Raw genomic sequence first — 13065 nt, 5'->3', positions numbered from 1 at the left:
ATGGCTCAGTTGGTAGAGTGCTTGCCTTGCATGCATAAGGCCCTGGGTTTGATCCCCAGCACCACAAAAAAAAAAAAAAAAAAAAAAAATGCAATTAATTTCCCCAAAGGAAGTTTATCTGCTATGTGGAAAAATCAGTGCTTGCAATAACAGAAGACCAAATCTGTATGTTTTTCTTCAAGTAGCCAAAGATAATATCTTATCACTACGTCAGAAGCCTGTGAGACCATTCAACAGTGTCTTGACTATCCTAGACTTAACAGGTCATCTCCAAGCAAACACAGTACTATCCAAGTGCAGAGGGGTGACACCAATACGTGAGAACAGATACTCAGTCAGCATGTTCATGCAGTGGCTGATTCCTGCATAGAATCCCATCCAGACCAGACGCCTTGGCTCAAGTAGAGATAACCATTTAGGACCACAAATAACAACTGTACAGTTACTTATGACAAAACTAAAATATATCAAACATCTGTCACAAAGAACTTCTGGATTATGAAGACTTAAAGATCCCTGACCTTGAAAAGCAGAGAGGACACTGAAATTCACTTCAAAGTGGGTTTAGTAGACTTACCTGAAGTCCAAAGAAACGATTCTGTTCAATTTTCTGGCTAGGCTATAGTCCCCATATAGTTAGGTAATGGCTAATTAACATACCACTACAAAGGTAGTTAAGAGGCCATCATCAGTTGATTTAAGTTCCAGAGATTATCCCAGAAAAATCTGGATGGGCATGATTTAATGAGTTGAAAAGGCTTAAGAGCAGAGGTGACACTTCCCCAATGCAAAGAAATTCCACCTGTGGATAGCAGCTTCAGTGTGTGCAGGAGAGCAACATCCTCCCTTCCTGGTGGCCTGCCCTATGGATCTCCAACCTGCCTGGTCAGCCCCTATAATCATTATTCCCTGCCGTAACTCTCTTAATACACACCTACTACTGGTTCTGTTTCTTTGACAGGGCAACTAAATAATTATTGTAATAACCCTAAGAGACAGGTACTATAATTAGCCCCATTTCTAGATGAGGAAACTGAGGTAAAGAAAGATGAAGAAATGTGCTCAAGGGAACACAATTCCTATCTGGTGACGCTGATATTCATATTTAAACAGCTCAGTACCTGAACCTGGACACATCACACTCTAGTCCACAGCCTCTTGGAATGATTCTACCAATAAGGGCAGAGCCTAAACAGCAATAAATATTATTTTTTTAAAAATCCATTTCAAAATGCCCTAAAAAGGTCTCCAAACTTGGGCATGACCTGAGAGGTTTTTTTTTTTTTACATTTATTTTGGGTCAACCTAAAAGTTCTCCAATTAAAGCACAGACAGTTTTGATATTAAATACAGGCTAAAGGGTTATGCAGTGGTGTCTATGCCTCTGATCCAGGTGACCTAATTACTGAATGCCCTCAGATGGCTCCTGAGGTTGTGGATTAGTACAAGACCCAGATGGAAGGTATTGTTTGTGGGCCTGAAATAAAAATTACAAAAATGGGTCACAGTTAACACATTCCAACATAAAGATTAATAAACTGAAAGACATGTTAATTTTTTGGTTTTGGTGATATGCTTTTTTTGGTTTTGGTGCTGGGGCTGAACCTAGGTCTTGCATGTGATAGGCAAGCACTCTGGCACTCCACACTCACTCTCTCTCTCTCTTTCTCTCTCTCTTTTTTTTTTTTGGTACCGGGGATTGAACTCAGGGACACTCAACCTCTGAGCCATATCCCCATCCCTATTTTGTATTTTATTTGGAGACAGGGTCTCAATGAGTTGCTAAGTGCCTTGCCGTTGCTGAGGCTGGCTTTGAACTCGTGAGCCTCCTGCCTCAGCCTCCCAAGCCACTGGAATTACAATGGCACCATTGTTCTTATTGATTATTTTCTTTTGGTACATCTGTAAGTAATACAGTGAAAAAGAAAGATCTTCAAAGAATGCTATATGGCAAGGATGACACCTTTTACTAAGGCACTTTGGTAGTACAGATGGTCCTTGACCTATGATAGAATTACATCCCAGTAAGCTCATGGCAAGTCAAAATGCACATGAAAACATCTAACCTACCAAAGATCCCTGACCTAGCCAACCCTCAACTCGCTCAGAACACGTACCTTAGCCCACAGCGGGGCAAAATCATCTAACACAAAGTCTGCTTTATAATACAGTGTTGAATAGCTCATGTAATATACTGACTACTATACAGAGAGTGAAAGACAGAATGGCTGTATGACTATGCTTTTACACCTCTGTAAAGTCAAGAATTGTAAGTTGAATCTTCGTAAGTTGGGGATCATCTGCATACAAGCATCTTAAAATACAAAATATGGCTGGGGATGTGGCTCAGTGGTCGAGTACCCCTGAGTTCAATCGCCAGTACCAAAAAAAAAAAAAAAAGAAAAAAGAAAGAAAATTGAAGAGTAGAGTTCACTTTCTCAGGACGTTTTTGACCTGGAGTTTCTCTGCAGAATCTATTAGAGAAACTGCTGGCAGTAGGTGGTGATACACTTTACATCCTGCCTGTCATCCCCGTCTAGCGGCTGCCAAGGACGGCAGTACCTTGGGAAAACAGGTTTGCAATGGAGGGGATGTTTGTCCTTTGGACACACTATTACCCTGAAGCCTTCAAGACAGTCCACACTTTGCTTCTATTTTATTTTCTTGATTATCAAAGAGTACCAACTCTCAATCTCAATCCCAGACGACTCACATAACAGAGTCCCTCTTGAGAGGCTGCTCTAGCTTTCGCTGTACGGGGGGGATGCCTTTGACATCTCTGGAGAGCTGGCCCATCACTGAACTGAGATCAGAAATGACAAAAATTTGTCACTAGGGCAGACACAAATGCTCTGATCTGTTATGTAGAGGAGTTGCTAATCCATAAGGAAGCTCCCAGTCCTGAAATTAGATTCTCAGGGCAGGCCTGATTTCCGGTTTTGAGAAGGTTTTCGTCTACAAGGACAACCAATTTCCAAACAACAGCAGTTTATAGTTAATGAGATAATAGGGAAGTGGACTCCTGAATGGGTTTTTACACAATTCTGTCCAGATTAAGACTCTTCCAGAAATTAGTATGCTTTTGTGGTCTATAGTTCTAACCAAAATATTTGAAGAATGTGGTATATGCTTTGCTAGTTAGGAGAAACACTTAAATAAAAACTTAAAGTGCAGTTATACAAGAATATTTATTAATTGGAGTAAAACCATTACCTAAGGAGAGAACTGAGAATCATAAAGATATACACAAAGTTCTCTTTTTAATATAAATTTTATAGAACTGTAATAACAGTTTCTAATTATACTGCAGAAAGGTAAAGATCAAATATAAACTATAACCCCAGGAAAAGAGAGGAAAGAATTAAGAGGAAAAAAATCTAAGAGCCAAAGTTTGATGTGCTCCCTGGACTGCTGAGAAATGGGTGGCCACTCCCATCTCAAGATGCCACGTCTCTCAAGATGGCCACGCCCCTCAAGACGGCCACGCCCATCTTGAGCAAAAGTAATAAATACAGGACCAGTTACTGATCCAGAGCCAATCGCCTGCTGATAGTTTAATTTCCAGCAACCTTAGAGAAACCTCACACTAAGACCAAGGGCAGTGTTAGGCCAGCTGATAAAACTTTTCAATTACCCATACAAAAGCTTCATTTTCACTCCCATCACACCAGGGGGAAAAGCTAAAGTCACATTCTCAAAACCACGATGGAAACATGATTATATGTAATATATATATTCTCTGTAGGATTACATAAAATGCTAATAATCCTTTCACATCTCCCAATGCAAAACAATTTTTCCCCTCACAAAATCTGTATACATTTTAATTTTTCACCTTGTTTACAGCATTACAGCTGCTATGGCAAAAGTAATGTTTCTCTTATAGCTTACAAAACACAATGTCAGAAAGTAATTACACTCAAGCTATGGTTTATGGAGGTGTAGGAATCGAAACATATGGGCAGGGAAATGCTGCAGAATTGCAGTAGTTAAACAAAGCCCAACTGAGCACGACATTTTAATAGACATATTTACAAAGGAGGAGAGGCAAAACAAGTTAAATCTCTTGCTTTTAGCTATTCTATTTAAAGCCCTAATATGATGATGGAAAAGTGCCAAATTAAAATCCTCCACATCTTTATAATATCAACAGCAGGTTACCAATGCAGAGAACCAAGATCCCTTTACATTCTTAATGAAAAGGTGAGTGCTATGAGTTGAACATCACCAACTCTTCATTCTGAGCGCACTCAACTATGTGCTACAGACATGCTTCATGTTGAGTTTGATCCCTGAGTGGGATGATCATTCTGGCTACATTGTGGGGAGGGGCTTTGTCATGGGCCCTACTAAACCTGAAACAGTACCATGCTATCATGAAGCTGAAAACTGGGAAGAAAACAGACATAAAATTTTAAAACTTAAAAGTAATGATGAATGAGAAGAGAAACTTCCCAAAAAATCTCCCTTGGAAGAAACACTGAAGGTTTTCATACACACTTATACACAAAAATATGAACATAAAGATGTTTATTGCAGCAACATTTCTAACTGTAATGAATTGGAAACAACCTAAGTGCCATCAATTAGGGACTGGATAAATGAATTACAATATAGCTACGCTGAAAAAATTCATGTAGTCGTCAGAAAAATAATGAAGTGGAAATTGACATAGTAAACCCCAAATACATAAAGTGAAAAAGATAAGTTGGTGGAAATGAGTGTGTTATTATGCAAACACAATCCACATATGTACATCCCTGTTCATTCTAAATATATAGTACGCATACGCATAGAGAATTCACTAGAACAGACAGAACCACCAGACTCTCTAACAGTTACCTATGGGATTAAAGACGGATAGCACATATTTTTATACTGTTGAAAATGTTGTCATGTGTTACTTGTATAACTCTGAAATGGCAAAGAGAGATCAAAATGCACAGAGCAAGAGGGTTCTTGCAGTAACAAAGGATAACACAGGAAAAAGATCTTTGAGTAGGGGCGAAGTGGGAAAAGTGATGTTATAGTTTGGGTCTGAATGTCCGCTAAAGTCTCTGTGGCACTATTGGGAGGTGGTGGGAACTTTTGAATGTGGGGCCTAATTGGAAGAGGTGGGTCACTGGGGACATAAATTAGAAGGGTATATTTGTCCCTAACCTCTCTCTGCTTCCTGGCTGCCATGAAGTGAGCAGCTCTGCTCTACCTAAAAGCAATGGAGTCAGCCAACGATGGACTGAACTTTCTGAAACCATGAACCAAAATAACCCTTCCCTCCTTTAAGTTGTTTTATGTCAGGTATTTTGCCACAGTAATGGAAAACTGACTAACACAAGTGTTTAATTGTGTGTTTCTGAACATTCTTGGCTATTTCTTCCTTTTTATTTTCCTTTTTCAGAAATAGACTTTACTCAATTTCATTGTCATGTTCTGTAAAACATCTTTATTGGTGCCAAAGGATTCATAAAGGTCTTCCTGAGGTCTTCTTAAGAAAAAAAAAAAAAAAGAACATTTTCAGAATTAAGAAAAAAACTGATAATATTGCAAAGCCCATTGCTTAGTGTTTTAGTCAGCTTTTTTGCTGCTGTGAGTAAAGGATCTGACCAGCACAACTGTAGAGGAGGAAAAGTTTATGTGAGGGCTCACAGTTTCAGAGGTCTTAGTATAGAGAAGGCCGGCTCCATTCCTCAGGGCTCAAGGTGAGGCAGAACATCATGGCAGAAGAGTGTGGCAGAGGGAAGCAGCTCACATCATGGTGGTCAAGAAGCAGAGAGAGAGAGAGAGACTCCAGCTCCAGATATAAAATATATACCCCATATCAATGCCCCCAATTAACCAGTTCCTCCAGCCACACCCCACCTGCCTCCAGTTACCATTCAATTAATCACATCAGGGATTAATTCACTGATTGGTTTAAGACTCTCACTACCCAATCATTTGTTCTCTGAACTTTCTTACATTGTCTCACATGTGAGCTCTTGGGGGACATTTCATATCCAAAACCATAACTCTTAGCTTAAGAAATAAAGCAGTACAGACATACCTGAAGCTCCCTGTGTACTCTTTCCTGATCCATTTCTTTGATGATCAATATCCTAAGTTTGCATTTGTTATTTCCGTGCATCTTTTTATACTTTTATTACATACAGATAATCTCATAAAAAATACACAGTCAGCAACATATTGTGTTTTGCCATATGGTCTCTGTTTGTAGCAAATCTGCGACTATGTTGTGAAAGCAGCCACAGATATAATATGCAAACAACCGGGCGTGGCTGAGTTCCTACAAAATTCTGCTTAGAAATGTGGCAGGCCAGATAGGGCCCATTTGCTGACCTCTGCTTCAGACAAATGGCATTACACTGTTCTTATCCTTCTACAGCTTGCATTTTGTCATCCAAAATTATATTGCTGAGATTCATCTGTTATCATACATAGTGGTAGATTCCTTAATCCAAACAGTGCTATTCTAAACTGACCCAAGATTCTCCTCTTGGCCAAACCTGAGTCGGGTTCCTGAACCTTTTCCTAGGCCCATCTGTGCACCTCCTAGTAAAATCCAGTTTTAGAAAACAACACGAAGTCATTTTAGCAAGCACCCTCCATATCGGAGCATGTTCTTCAGAACTGCCACCTCTGTCCTACCTGCTATGTCTGGTCACCCTGGCCCGTCTTCAGCAAGAAGCCTGTTAGATTGGTTTGGGTAGAATTCCCTTCACCCTGGAAGTTTCCTCTTGGTAGTTTTCCACCCCCTGCTCTTTGTAAATTCCCACTGGTCCATGCTGTATTCAGAGCTGAGCCCACTCTCCCTCCGCCAGGGCACAATTCCATTGCAGTGGTCCCTGTACACACTCTATGATCCTGAAAAGTCTTCCTTAGTGTTGTAACAAATTACACTCAACTAAATACCTGGTATCATCAATCATTGAGATTTCCATGCCACCCCAATGGAAGTGAGATGGAGTCTCATTATCATGCTGGCACATATCTGTTCTTTGCTGGGACGTGAACCCAGGGCATCTGCACGCTACTCACATACCCTACCCCTAGGCTACATCCCCAGCCCAGTACATGCCTTACTACTAATAGCTACTTTAGTGTACACCCCGCCCACGTTTTACTGAGACGTTTGACTTTTTTTTCTTCCTGAAATGTATTTTTTTTTTTTTTTCATTTTAAACACTAACCTTTGTTGCTTATATGCATGACATGGTCACCATTTCCTTTTTACATGTTTTGGATATATTCATGTATCTAAATTTTAAATTCTCTATCAAAATGCATTAATCTTTTACTTTATGGTTTGTACTTGTTGAGCTTTAAGAGCTCATTCCATACTCTAAAGTCCTAAAGATATTCAATACATTCCTTCTAAATGTTTTCATTTAACCTCTTTATTTTCGTGTTTTTTGACTCTTACATCATAACAAAACAAACTCCATGTAGATTTTATTTTTTCTTCTGTTACTACTGGGGACTAAACCCAGGGGGCACTCTACCACTAAGCTTCATCCCCAATTCTTTTTATATTTTGAGACAAGGTCTCACTAAATTGCAGAGGCTGGCCCTGAACTTGCAATCCTCCTGCTTTAGCCTCCCAAGTAGCTGGGATTACAGATGTGTGCCATTACTCCTGGGTCCATGTAGATTTTTGAAAACATGGACAATTAATTGTTCCAGCACCATTTGTTGCTATAATAGTCATTTCCCTCACTAATCTATAAGGCCACCTCTATTATATCAGATAATACAGAATTAGATATATTCTACTGTTTGTGGGCTCATTTTTTCTATTCTGGTGACCTATTTTTCTGTTTGCTACAAAACACTGTCTTAATTACTTACTAGAGTCTACCTTCCAGCCCGTCTTAGTCTTCAAAATGGCCTTGGCTATGTTTGCTCTAATTTTAGAATCACTTTCTTGAGTCTCTCTTTCTTTTCTCCTTTTTACATTTTTGTGATTTGTAATGAAATTCTATTAAATTTTATGAATGGGTATCAAGGATGATGACAGGTGGTTTTTAAAAGGCTTTAGGGACACCAAGATTCAAATGATCATTTTTTGAAAAACAGATTTAAGGTTCTTTGCTTCACTACCTTCCCTTTTTGCCGCTGTAAATTATTTTCCTGTAGCAGATAAAACATTTGAGATGAAGTAGCTCATTATTCAGACCCTATAACTTATTGAGATCTATTATTTATTGCTCACGGGGTGATAAAAAGAGTTCCTAATTTTCTATTCATGGCACTGATCACCACAGGACTTAACATTTGTTATTATCTTTAGCTCTCATTCCTCTCTAATTAGGTTCCCAAACTGCTGCTCCGTGGCACTTTCTTCTAGATGTTATTAATAGCTACATCTGAGAAGGGAAGTTACAAACTCAAATAAATTTTTAAATTGATGTACAGTATCGCTCTCGCTTGGAGCTTTATAAAATACTTTAGAGTATCAAAGGTTCTGAGTGGTATCACAGTAAAGAAATGTGTCTTATTTTCTTTAACTCATTACTTCAGACTTGTGGTATGTTTTATTTAAACTGTAAGGTTAGACAAGAAGAATTCAGATACTTCTGACTTCCACAATGGTCAATCAACAACAAGGATTAAAAAAAAATCAATATCAAAACGAAGCCATCAAAAGATACCCATCAAGACTCTTAGAACTGCTTCCACAGTACTGTTTAGCTCGGGGGTCTTAAGTGTTGGTCTAAACATAATCAAAACCCTTCCTTTAACATGACAAGAGTTATGTTTCCTTCTTATTTCAGCACTGAAATCAAAGAACAGGCAGACATCTCCAATTTATTCACCTCTCGCTGGGAGAGCTATAGGAGTGTTTGGCCTTGTAAAAACACACACAAGAGAAATGCCTTTCTCTCATCCTTGCTGGGCTTTGAGCCCATCATTCTTGTTGCTCAGTGGTCTGAGGAGAGCCAAAAAACAATCCAAAATTAAGTGACTCTGTGTTTAAATTTTCTCCTTTCTGCTTTGAGGATGGAGTAGGTATTCATCTGCTGGAGGAGCTGCTAGCCTGGAGGGGCCGTCTGCCTGGCTCAGGGTGCCAGAAGAGCAGGCCCCTGCCAGACTCAGCAGGTACCCTAGATGGAAAACAGCCCTCTTTTGAAAAGACATTTCTCCTTTCTTACACGGCATTACTCCTTGCTGTCACAAACAAATTCAAGAACAGTCGTGGGCAAGCTTCTCAGGGTTGGGTTCTTTCCAATTTGCGAGGGAAAAATACTGACATTTTCCTTCCTCTGGTTGGCATTCATTAATTCAACAAACAATTATTCGTTAAGTTTCTCTTGTGGACCAAGTGCTAGGGTGACCCAAACCAGAGAACTTGACTGTATAAATGAGAGAGCAAAGAATAATCAGAATACTTTCCAAACACCCTCAAGAGTACCACAGCATAGCCTGAAATAGAAATGTAAAGACCTGGATCTTAACTTCCGTGTAAATAGACTCTCAAGAGATTAGGAGTGTAAATCCAAAATAATGGTTGCTCAAGAAGCTGGGAATGCTTCCCCATTTTCTATTCTATCCGAAGCCAGGATAGCCCCCTCCTCCCCAAATATTTATTGGCTACTAAGTAAGGAAGGGGATCGGGCCACCCAGAACAATGACTTAGCCATGCAGGAATCTATTTTCCCCAGTGCCAGCATGTTTGGCTTTCCTTGACAGGATTAGCTCACAGAGTCACCATTGCTTCTCTGATCACTTCTAACAGGAAATTCTTCCTCACAGTGTGCAGAGGTCCACCCTCTTCCACGTGCCACCCACAGACACGCATTCGGCCCTCTGGGACTGGCAGGAATATCACTGAACAATTCTCTTCATTGCTACCTTTTTTAATATAGTTTTTTTAAAAAATATTTGTTTAGTTATAAACGGGCACAATATCTTTATTTTGTTTATTTATTTTTATGTGGTGCTGAGGATCGAACCCAGGGTCTCACACATGTGAGGCGAGAGCTCTACCGCTGAGCCACAACCCCAGCCCCTTCATTGCTACTTTGGACTCTAAAATTTTCAAGTCTTCAGAAAAGTTGAAGAAACACTACAATAAACACCTACATGATTTAGTCTTCTATTAACCAGCTACTAATATTTCCCCACAGTTGTATCTTCATCTGTTTCTCCCCTTCCTCTGCATCTATCTTCTAAGAAGGATATGCCTATTCTATACCTCAGAATGATGCTAATAAATAGGATCTAAAACAGATTTCCTATTTAAAATTTCCTAATTGCTCTCCCTACAATTCTTTTAAATTTGGAATTTTCCAAATTTCCAGATTTTTAAAAAATATGCATATTGAATTTGGTTATCAGTGTCTCTCTGCCCCGCCATGCCCCATTTCCATACTGGGAATTAAACCCAAGGATGCTCAATCACCCAAGGCGCCCTATCACCCAAGGTGCCCCTATTGTTTTTTATTCCAAGTCAGGGTTTCATCTAAATTGACCAGGCTGGTCTCAAAGTTGCCATGCTCCTGCCTCAGGCTTCCTAGTACCCAGGACTACAGGCATGCACCAACACACCTGGCTCTTTGATCTGTCTCAATCTATAATATTCCCCTAGCCTTTCTGTGTTTTTCAAGGTATCCTTTTTGTGCTGGCTGGGACTACTACACATGTGCTTCTGTGTGCACCGCTGACTGCATCTTCTATAGGCTCACAGGGCCATGCCATCTCAAAAGTGAGGATTAACAAGTTGACCACTGGATTAAAGTGGTGACACTACCTCTACCCATTAAAAAAGTAAATGTCCTGATTTTGTGATTAAAAACTAAACTATGGGGTAAACTTCTAAAGCCTGCCCCCAACAACTCGCCAGGCCTTTGCCTAAGCTACGTCGCCAGCCCCTCCCCAACAAATCTTTATAGTAGGGTTAGCTGCCATTGATGACCTTCACCTACCAACAATGACACTGAGAAATGCAAAATGATGATATTCTAAAAATCTATCATTTATTCTACATGGATTTTTAAAAACATATTTTAACCATCATCATCTTGTTTTTGAATCTGAAATTGTCCCAAATTTGACTGGTGGAAGTCTCTTTCTCCCCAACCCCTTTTTATTTATTTATTGGGTGCACTGGGATCCAACCCAGGGCCTCATGCATGAAGGCAAGCATTCTACCACTAAGCCACATTCGCAACCTAATGGAAGTCTCTGGAAGCTATGGCCTATGTCTTTTTTGGCAACAGCCCATTAGCTGAGCACCTAACTTCCTATCTCAGCTAGGAGTCCAGCCTCATTGTGTACTTTCCCTGCCCCAGACCTGAAATCAGCTATTACTCAAAGTGCCAGATGTAGAACAATTCTTCAGTCTCTTCCGTGACCAGGCCCCAGGTATCTGAAGCCAATCACCACTTCTGTCTCAAATACCTCCCAGAACTTCCACATCTAGGCTAAATTTTCTCAATTCTTCGACCCAGACTCCCTATGATTTAGTTGACTTTTCCATGACTCTTTTCCATCATTTTCCCTGCCCTAACATTGGCTGCTACTCTCTTGACCAGAGAGGTCTGCAACCCGGCTCTGCTTCAGAATCACTGGGGGACCTGTGCAATTCGAGAATGCACTCCAGACTTAATGAATTGAATAGACTCTCTGGGACTAGCTGTGGGATGCTGTTTTGTTTAAATTCCCCATGGACATCAATGTAGCTGCTCCTGCACACTGTGATTTTGCAAGGTCTTGTGGCCCCAGGATTGGATAGAATATCAACAGTGAGTGTGGCCTAGAGTTACCACTTGTTTTATACCAGGCATTATACTTCTTCCAATGTAATCAAATCAGTATAAACCACTTGGGAGTTTATACTGATTTGAGGAATCAAGATTTTTATGATTGCCTCCAAACCCACTTGGGAGGTGAATTGATTGATGAATTGATTGACAAAAATCAAGATTTTTTTTCAACATGTTGCTTAAGTTACATTTCCTCCATCTATTTATGTTCCATTGGTGTTTCAAAGTGTTTGTATTAAACACTAATGAATCATGGTTTTATCATCTGAACTTTTTTAACCCTTCCAACTTCATGTCATTCATAGTTACGCAGGCTGTTAATGTCTTCTTAGGCTGCCTTTTAAAAATTATTTCTTTAAAATTGTTTTTAAAAATCAATCTTGCAAACTCTTTTATGATTGTGGTAGTAGACACATGATTGATATGTCTATCAAAACTCACAGGCAGTGCTGGGGATGTGGCTCAAGCGGTAGCGCACTCTCGCCTGGCATGCGCGGGGCGCTGGGTTCGATCCTCAGCACCACATAACAATAAAATAAAGATGTTGTGTCCACCAAAAACTTAAAAATAAATATTAAAAAATTCTCTCTCTCTCTTTCTCTTTTAAAAAAAAAACACTCATAGGACAACATCAAGAGTAAAATTTAACATATATAAATTATATCTGGAAAAAAAAAATCAGTCCAGATGCTAAATATGCAGGTATATTCTTCTCCCAATTAGGTCTCACTGACTTATAATGATTGACAATTTCTGCAAAATGCATTTCTATGCTAAGTAATTGAGTTTTCAGAGATTTTATATCTTTATTCCCTGAAGTCTAAACATTCTAGGATTTGATCTCTTGAAAGAGCATCAGGGTTTGTGTTATACCAAGCAACCTAATGAATCAATCTATTATCACCCTTTCATCAGTCCCCACCACATAAAGGGCAAAGAGAAAGTGATAGAATAAGGAGGAATTAATATTAGAAAATTATAATCTTTCATAAAACTAGGTTAAAAAGTTCTGTTGGTCTTGCTTAGGAAAGAATATCAAGACAGCTTTCTACTTTTAAAAGTTGAAAAAGATTTTTAGGAATATTCTTCAGTGCTGGTGACCAGTGCTGGTCTTGGCGGGGGTGGGGGTGGGACTGACACTCAGTGTAGGTCAGAGTCTTATGTGATGTAATCCCCTGGCCATTTGAAATTACCTAAGAAGAACTTAAGAGAATTCATTTGAATATATACGTACAGGCACACACACACACACACACACACACAGTCTAGAAAGAAATACAATAAAATATTAGCAGTAGATGGC

The 13065-nt window shown here is 39.5% G+C and overlaps 1 protein-coding gene across 4 annotated transcripts in view; it reads right to left on the bottom strand.

Annotated features, from left to right (window-relative positions):
* Positions 1–13065, bottom strand: part of Sh3d19 (SH3 domain containing 19) — a 177497-nt gene that overhangs the window by 77551 nt on the left and 86881 nt on the right. The gene's annotated exons all lie outside the window — the stretch shown is intronic.

The sequence above is a fragment of the Marmota flaviventris genome, chromosome 7 (assembly GCF_047511675.1).
Source record: "Marmota flaviventris isolate mMarFla1 chromosome 7, mMarFla1.hap1, whole genome shotgun sequence".
In the NCBI taxonomy this organism is placed as follows: domain Eukaryota; kingdom Metazoa; phylum Chordata; class Mammalia; order Rodentia; family Sciuridae; genus Marmota; species Marmota flaviventris.
Note: the sequence above shows the minus strand (reverse complement) of the source record. Positions and strands in the feature narration are given on the sequence as shown.